Below are 8,683 nucleotides of genomic sequence, written 5' to 3'. Positions count from 1 at the left end.
CAGGTAACCCTTCTTGCCTTTGTTTTAAACTAAACTTCAAACTTTAAACTAAATTGAGGCACCACAAGCATGCAACACATTGAAATAAAAAGACTTATTGGAAAAAAATGTAAACATAATTAAGTATAAACATTTAAGAGACACAAATGCATCTACAAGTAAAGGAAAAACAATTAATAAATATGTAAAAAGCAGTAAAATTTACATTATGTGTTAAAATATAGAGACCAATTTATTGAAACTAACCTGGAAAAAATAAATATGAAAGTCAATTCAAATATAAAACAAGAGATAAAGTTCAATAATTGGTGCCTGTATTTGTTTAGTGGTTAATTTATATACAAATTCTGCTTTTATTTCTAATTATGTCAGTKTTGATCCTCCATACAGCAGATGTCTGATAATCATATATTCATTGAAATCAGGTGTGTTGGAGCAGAGAAACAAGTAAAACATGCAGAGCTGCGGTCCTCCAGGTCCAGGATATCCCACCCCTTAGGTAAATAAAGTTTTTTAATTAGTGATCTAAAGCAGGGAGCCACTATGTTTTAGAGAAGTCTGCTCCAACACACCTGATTTGAATGAATGGGTGGTTACCAGGCTTCAGTCATTAAATCAGGTGAATTTAAGCAGGAAAACAAGTAAAACATGTAGGATAGTGTGACTAGAATAGATGCACCTGAAATTTGTTTGTGATTCACCATTAAAGCAGAAGAATAAAACTAGGATAAACATTCCTGTTCTAAAGGCACTGTATTCGATATAAAAGGACTAACCGCCCCCTTTTGTCTTAGCTAATATCTTTCTGCAGCTTCTGCTCAGTGCAGTGAAGAGAGCTGTTATTTTCAAAGAATTTTCTGGTGATGGACAAACATGCATCAGGAAACCTCGCTTGGAGAAGGGAAACCTGAGGCACCTCCCTGGAGTCAGGTCCGCACACAGTGGGAGCTTCTCGGCAGGTGCCCACTTGGTTGAGCCTTGGCCCATGGAACTGAGGTGGGCTAAGCCCAGAAGAAGAAGAAAGACAGGATGCCAGCTCTGTGTGGGCCCACCACCTTGAGGACCATCAGAGTCCAGTACCATTTAGGGTAAGTCCCTGACCGTACAAGTGAAAGGAGAGATTTCTATTAATTGTTTGCCTAATCTTTGTGATGGGAAACGCCTGGGCAAAACTCAGTTAAAATCGTGTTCTTACAAAAATAATGCTGATCTTCACTACGTGTGTCTCTGATCTAGACGTTAACATCTAGAAATAATAGCTGAACTGTTGCTCTTTTGTCTCACATCTATTGTTTGATGTCAAACCTGAATATTTTCAGTCTACAGGAAAAGGAAAGTAATAGGCCTCACTGTTGCAGGACTTTAAAAGGGGAGTGCTGACATTGATTTATAGCACTAGATGGCACTATTGCTTTGTTTAGACAAATGTTGGATGTGTTTACATGTCAAAAGAAAAATGAATTTAGTTCTTAAATAATTAATATTACAAGAGGGGTTTGTATTTAATTGATTATTGCACTCCTGCTTTAATATTAAATTAATTTGTCCATTTCTGTTTGATCGGTAGTTTAGATTGTATTTGTTCCAAAACGAGCAAAAATGATTCAGGACATCTCAATGCCAGAATAGAAGACAGCTAGACGTTTCGTATTTCTTGAATAAGAAATGGAACGTAAGCTCTTAACTGTTTTTAAAGCAGAACAAAAATCAGCTATATTATTACTTTTTACAAGGGGCTTTGTTTTTCTTTCCAGAACTTTGTCTTTGCAGAGTCTTCTGTTTTTTTTAATGAAAGTGTGTAGTCCAAGTCATCAAAGATTCATTAGTCTAAACAAGGCTGATGTAGTCAACTGTAAAAATCCCCACAACACAGCAGGTTGTAGCGCCATTACAGCACAAATGACTTCCGAAAAACCATTTTGGAAAAACCGCCATTTAGTGACTTCCTTTAGGATGCCCGGTTGCTCCTGCCCTATTTTCATATAACCTAATGTGTCTCCACCAAAAGACAAGAAGAGGAGAGGAGAGGGTTTTTAGTGACAGTGTTTGTATTCAAGGTCTCTGACTGCATTTCATCTGATTTAGCAGCATATAAGGTCATGAAATATTACAGAGTCATAAAAGCCACGGCATATCTACTGCCCTGTTCAGAGCAGGGCGAGTCAGGTCTCGGTGGACTGTGTCACAGTCTCTGACTTCCTCCACACAGCGAGGGCCATTAAGTCAAACTATCAGGCTTTATGCTTCCCCCACTAACTGTATGTAGAAAGCAACAGAAAAATACTTTGCTATTGTAATTTGTAGTCGGGGGGGATTATTAGAAGCTTGAGCAACACAAAATCTCTGTAGCTTGTTCATAACAAGTAGTAAATTTTACTAATGGCTCCATTGTGAGTTGTAAGGGGGGAAAAAGTGTTTTGATTTCATGAGCGGTGTTTACACTTTTTAAAGGAAGTCAGTTTTATGATTTGAATTTAGTGTCGGCAGAGTTTATTGCACTGTAAGGCCTTTCCTCATCGGCTTCATGTTTCAGAGGCTCCTACATCATTATTTTTATTTATTTATTTTTTAAACCTGTTTAAGTTTCATTAAAGAAAAGTGGGAACAAGCCTTTTTACTGTTGGACTCGTTTCATGAAGCAAAAATTGCACCAACCGTTTCTTTAACTTCAATCACTGTCCTCACTTTAATCATCTGAACATCCACTGATTATCATCCACTGCTGAAGGATGGAGTGATACTGTTTTGTCTCATGTTGGCGTGTGTTTGTGCAAGTCTGTCCATTTGTTAAAAAAACAGATTTTAATGAAACTTTCAGAAACAAACTTGTTGAACTGACCTCGGTTGAATAACTTTTGGAGGAAGCTTGGTTCGACATGGCTGCTGCAGCAAAGCAATCTTTGCAAATGGTTAAATCCAGAATTGTAAAGTACAAATTGTTACTGTACAGAAGTAGAAATGTTGATTATCAGTACTTTAGTTGAGTAATTATTTTTCAGCCTACTTTTTACTTCTACTCAATACACAATAACCTGTACTTTCTACTCATTACCATTTTTTAAAATGGGTAAGAAGAAAGTCATTAATCCTATTTCATTTTGGCTTGTCATTGTTTAAAAAAACAACTATCCAGATAAATTGTGCTTTCTGGATAAAGTGAATTTAACTGTGGTTGGATGATAAGTACATACATACCGTTCTGACACCCTATTGGTTTGCACATGATCCAGCTCAGTCACATGACACAAACCATGTCACACTCCAGCAGGACATAGCAGACATACTGTATGTAGTCCAGTATATACTGTAGATGACCATGGAAGATATACAGTATATGCAGCTAAAATGGGAAGACTAGTGCCTCCCAAATTTTTCAACATTTACATTTTATTATGACCTTATAGTCATTTCAGCCTTTAAAGATGTTGTTTGGGGAGGTCACCTACCAGTAAATGTAATTTTGAAAATTCTAATCACTTACTCTTACTCAGTACTTTAACTTTCAAAATGTATATGCAGTAAGTATTAGATACTTTAAGACCAATACTCAAGTAATATTCTAAAAGGGGTCTTTAACTTTTACCAAAGTAATTTTATGGTAAGATACTTTTACTCAAGTATTACTTTAAAGTACTTGATCCTTCAAAGGTGTCTTCTTGTTAAAGCGAGTTTTTCCTCTCCACTGTCGCCAATGTGCTGCTCAGGATGGGAGACTGACAGTGATTCAACACAATCTGCTTACTTCCTTAGATTTATTGCTTTTTGTGTACACTGCCCTGAGATATTTGTTGTGACTTGGCGCTTTATAAATAAACTGAATTGAATTGATACAACACTGGCTAAATCTCAGTCAGTTTCACAGAGATTGAGCTAAAATCTGGTCTGGTAGTAGCTGAGACTCATTCCTAAATGAGCACTAACTGCACGAGAGCTGTGTGTAAAATGTAGCCATTAAATAATGGGGTAAACTCTAATGGATGTCCACTGACTTTTGGAGTTGATCCAATTTCAGATGGTCAGCGCAGCTAATTGACCTTAGGCTACACATGAACGATTATACCTCAGTAAATTTTATAGATACTGAGCTTAAATTTGGTGCGACAGTAGGTGAGTCATTCACAACACATACAAGTTCTAACAGATCACAAGATATCATGAAATTGTGTAAGATTTAACCAAGATAACTATAACTGTCCTTTTTCAACACAAAATGAGTATAAATATTGGCCTTTGTTTTCTGGAAATGTTTTACAGTGTCACATTTTCTTTAAAATACCAACACCAGGGTTCGCATTAACAATGTGATGGTATATAGCTAAAGGTCATGCACATAACCCTCACAAGAAAAAAAACAAAACAAATGAATAGTCTGCGAGGGAAATAAACCCTTACAGCTGTAATGAAATGTGTCACTGAGACGGCACTGTACCTGCCTTGAGGGAAGAATTAAACCTGCGCAGCGAAGGTCTGCTGAACCTTGTCATCCTATGCAATGACCCCTGCAATGTCTACTCTTTTTAATGCCCCTTCTGCCTTGATAGAAGCCCAGATTTAATTCTCACACTCAGATCCGGTGGCTGTAATGGCTAGGTGCTCGAGAATATTACTGCATGCCCTTGGGGAGACATTAATCAAGGAGAAATGTTTATTTTTAAGTTAAGTGCTTGTGTTTGCACCACCTGATGCTGTGTGTGTGTGGTTTTGTTGTGCATACCCGTGTGATTATATTTTAGCTTTGCTGTTGGACGAAGAAGTCCTTATGTCCTCGAAGTGTTCCAAGGTTTTTTGTTTTTTTTTTTGTCCTCTAAGTGTGATAGAGGCATGGCTGCATGACTCGGCTCCTGCTCTGGTGGCAGCACTTATGCTGTTCTTCAAAGTGACATCTCTGGGAGGGACCTTTCACCATATGCATCACAGTCTCATCAAGTGTTGCAGTGTGCCCAGATTAATGGGGCTGAGAGCTGATTATGCAGGGCTGTACATCATGTCTGTCTGCTGCCTGCTGCTCTTCCTGCCTGTCAATGATCCACCCGATTACCTTCCATAGAAAGGAGGAAAAAAAAAAGATGGTACCTTTGCTAAAGACTCCTGAAGTTTTTCAGCAGACTCGTGCAATTCGATAGTTTGATGAAACATCCACTTTGTCCTGAGTTCTTTACCTACTTTCAATGTCACCTGTCTGCTACTTGGCCTTTGTTCATTTGTAAAAACACATCACTCATAAATGAAAGCTTACTCACAAGATCTGTTAGTGCTCAAATTATGCATTTAAAACGGCTCTCATCAAACTGTAGCCCAGTATCTGTAAATTTGACTGAGTTAAAGTTGTTTTAATGGTAACTGAATTGAACTGAAAACCAGTTTAGATGTGCAGCCACTGCTTACGCTGCAAAAAAATGTCCATCCAACCAAGTTTTGAAATCTTATATCCAGGAAAAAAAAAAAAAACACTTTTGGATCTTGTTTTGAGACTGATTTACGAAACAAAAACAATACGTGTAAGATTATTTATCTTGTTAGCCTGAAAATTTGACTAAAATTAAGTGAAAAAAATTCTGCCAATGGGAGTCAAATAAATAAATAAATTTATTAATTAATTAAAAAAATACTTGGTAAGATTATTTTGACTCAAATGTCTTATTTCAAGAATCTTACCAAATAAAATTTCTTACTCTGTTGGCAGAATTTTTTCATTTACTTTAATCATGTATAATACTAGAAATTTAACTCTTATCGTGTGTGTGTGTGTGTGTGTGTGTGTGTGTGTGTGTGTGTGTTACTCGGGTTATTGATGATTCAATTATTTTATGCTTCTTAATCTAAAAAAAATGATCGTATTATACACGAGATCATATTATACATGAATAAATAAGGTAATTTGAATCAAATTTTCAGGCTAACAATAAACAATTATTCATCTCACAGCGGGTAAAATAAGTATTGAACACGTCACCATTTTTCTCAGTAAATATATTACTAGAGGTGCTAATGACATGAAATTTTCACCAGATGTCGGTAACAACCCAAGTGATCCATACATACAAAGAAATCAAACCATAAATGTCCAGAAATGAAGTTATTTGTAATAATGTGGAATGACACAGGGAAAAAGTATTGAACACATGAAGAAAGGGAGGTGTAAAAAGGCATGGGAAGCCAAGACACCAGCTGAACTCTCTCAGTAATTAGAAAGCAAGCCTGCCCCTTGTCAGTGCAAGTTAATATCAGCTGGTTCAGTCCCAAATGATGGCCAGGTATCACACAAGATCCATCTGATGATGGGTAAAAGTAAAGAGCTCTCTCAAGACCTTCACAACCTTATTGTTGCAAAGCATAATGATGGCATCGGTTACAGAAGAATGTCTAAACTTCTGAAGGTTCCAGTGAGCACTGTTGGGGCCATAATTCAGAAGTGGAAAGAACATTATTTCACCATAAACCGACCACGACCAGGTGCTCCTCGCAAGATTTCTGACAGAGGAGTGAAAAGAATTATCAGAAGAGTTGTCCAAGAGCCAAGGACCACTTGTGGAGAGCTTCAGAAACACCTGGAATTAGCAGGTACGATTGTTTCAAAGAAAACAATAAGTAATGCACTGAACCACCATGGCCTGTATGCACGCTCACCACGCAAGACTCCACTGCTGAAGAAACAGCATGTTGAAGCTCCTTTAAAGTTTGCTGCACAACATTTAAACAAGCCTGTGTAATACTGGGAGAATATAGTCTGGTCAGATGAGACCAACATTGAACTGTTTGGATGCCAGAATACACATCATGTTTGGAGGTCAAATGGCACTGCACATCAGCCCAAAAACACCATACCAACAGTGAAGTTTGGAGGTGGGAACATCATGGTGTGGGGCTGTTTTTCAGCATATGGTACTGGCAAACTTCAAATAATTGAAGGAAGGATGAATGGAAAAATGTACAGAGACATTCTTGATAAAAATCTGCTTCCATCTACCAGGATGATGAAGATGAAACGTGGCTGGACATTTCAGCAAGACAATGAGCCCAAACACAAAGCCAAGGAAACTCTCAGTTGGTTTCAGAGAAAGAAACTAAAGCTGCTGGAATGGCCCAGCCAATCACCTGACCTGAATCCAACAGAAAATCTATGGAAAGAACTAAAGATCAGAGTTCATAGAAGAGGTCCACGAAACCTTCAAGATTTGAAGACTGTTTGTGTGGAAGAATGGGCCAAAATCACACCTGAGCAATGCATGCCACTAGTTTCTCCATACAGGAGGCGTCTTGAAGCTGTCATTGACAACAAAGGCTTTTGTACAAAGTATTAAATTTCAGTAAGTGTGTTCAATACTTTTTTCCCTGTGTCATTCCACATTATTACAAATAACTTCATTTTTGGACATTTATGGTTTGATTTTTTTGTATGTATGGATCACTTGGGTTGTTACCGACATCTGGTGAAAATTTCATGTCATTAGCACCTCTAGTAATATATTTACTGAGAAAAATGGTGACATGTGCATTACTTATTTTACCCGCTGTATTTGGTCTGCATTATAATTGATTTGATGTAGTTCTCAAGTTGTAACATCCAGCAATGATGGCTCCTGACATTTCATTGCTGCATTTCAAAAGGAAAAAAAAGTCAAAATTAGATTGTTTTCAGTGTTTTGGGACAAATGCTGATGTAACCAAAAAGTCTAAAAGTAATAAGACAATCTGGCATTTCTACTCCAAAGATCCTAACTGCTGAGTTGGACTACCTGTGTGTGTAAATTACCTCTGTTGCAGCCCCCTGTGAGCCGGGCCTGTGTGGGGATGGATTAATCTTCCCAGCACATTATTTAATGTGTTCCCTTGCTTGAAAACAGCCAATAAATTGTGCTTGTCACTGTGGCTGTGCAGCTGCTCTCCATAGCTTTAGAATTACTAACAACGCATCGCATTTCTGAACAGAACACTGTGAAAGGCTGTTTTAAAACAAGCCGTAACTCTGGTTAGGGAGTATTAGAGGATAATTTGAGGGGTGCATTTCTGACTAAATGTGTGTAAATAAAAAGTCCTTTCTTACACTGATAGCTTAAACTGCTGTAGCAGAGAAACCCCCTGATGCTTCTTTTCTGTCCATCCATTTTCTTGACCTTTGCTTCTTCTTTTTTGTTCGCAGGGAGCTTGTGTCTATCTCCAGAAAGAGGCGAGAGGTCCCAGATCCATCACAGGGTGGATTGTTCATTTTTATCAAAAAAAAAAAGCAGTGTACTGTTGCACTGGTTTGTAGTTTCAAACAGCATTTCACAATACTGTAAGAGTAATAAGTGTTTCTTTGAACAGTATGTAACTTTGAAATGCTGGGTACTAATGGATAGAAGTGTATAACAAACTAAATAACTAAGTAAAAGTAAAAATACCTTAACTGAAAATGACTTTGGTACAAATAAATTTCACTAATGAAGTGTCAAACTGTTCACAAAAATCGGAAAAGAAAAAGTTTTACACTTTCTCTGAGAAATAAACTGTTGAATTTATTTAACCAAACTAGTTCCACTTAAACCACATTGAGTAGAATTGAGCAATACATACAATATAATTATAATGTTTCATAGTTACTCTGCTAGGTTTAGTGGAACCACTTGATTTTGTTGAGTAAATTCAACACTTAATTTTTAGAGCGCATAAACAACTCCTTTCATGATGAGTTCGAACATATTTA

At 37.2% G+C, this 8,683-nt stretch overlaps 1 long non-coding RNA gene across 3 annotated transcripts; it reads left to right on the top strand.

The window, feature by feature from the left end:
- Positions 1-462: 462 nt before the first annotated feature.
- Positions 463-8,215, top strand: LOC106521517 (uncharacterized). Of its 3 annotated transcripts, none has more exons than XR_001310673.1 (3): positions 463-499; positions 795-1,088; positions 8,141-8,215. It is a non-coding gene; the product is annotated as an uncharacterized LOC106521517 (long non-coding RNA). The 3 variants fall into 3 exon arrangements; XR_001310672.1 differs by lacking the exon at positions 463-499 and adding an exon at positions 517-619; XR_001310671.1 differs by lacking the exon at positions 463-499 and having other exon boundaries at positions 626-1,088.
- The last annotated feature ends 468 nt before the right edge of the window (positions 8,216-8,683 follow it).

This window comes from Austrofundulus limnaeus, unplaced genomic scaffold (genome assembly GCF_001266775.1).
Source record: "Austrofundulus limnaeus strain Quisiro unplaced genomic scaffold, Austrofundulus_limnaeus-1.0 Scaffold110, whole genome shotgun sequence".
Classification (NCBI taxonomy): Eukaryota; Metazoa; Chordata; class Actinopteri; order Cyprinodontiformes; family Rivulidae; genus Austrofundulus; species Austrofundulus limnaeus.
The sequence above is the reverse complement of the archived record's forward strand: the minus strand, read 5'-3'. Positions and strand labels throughout refer to the sequence as shown.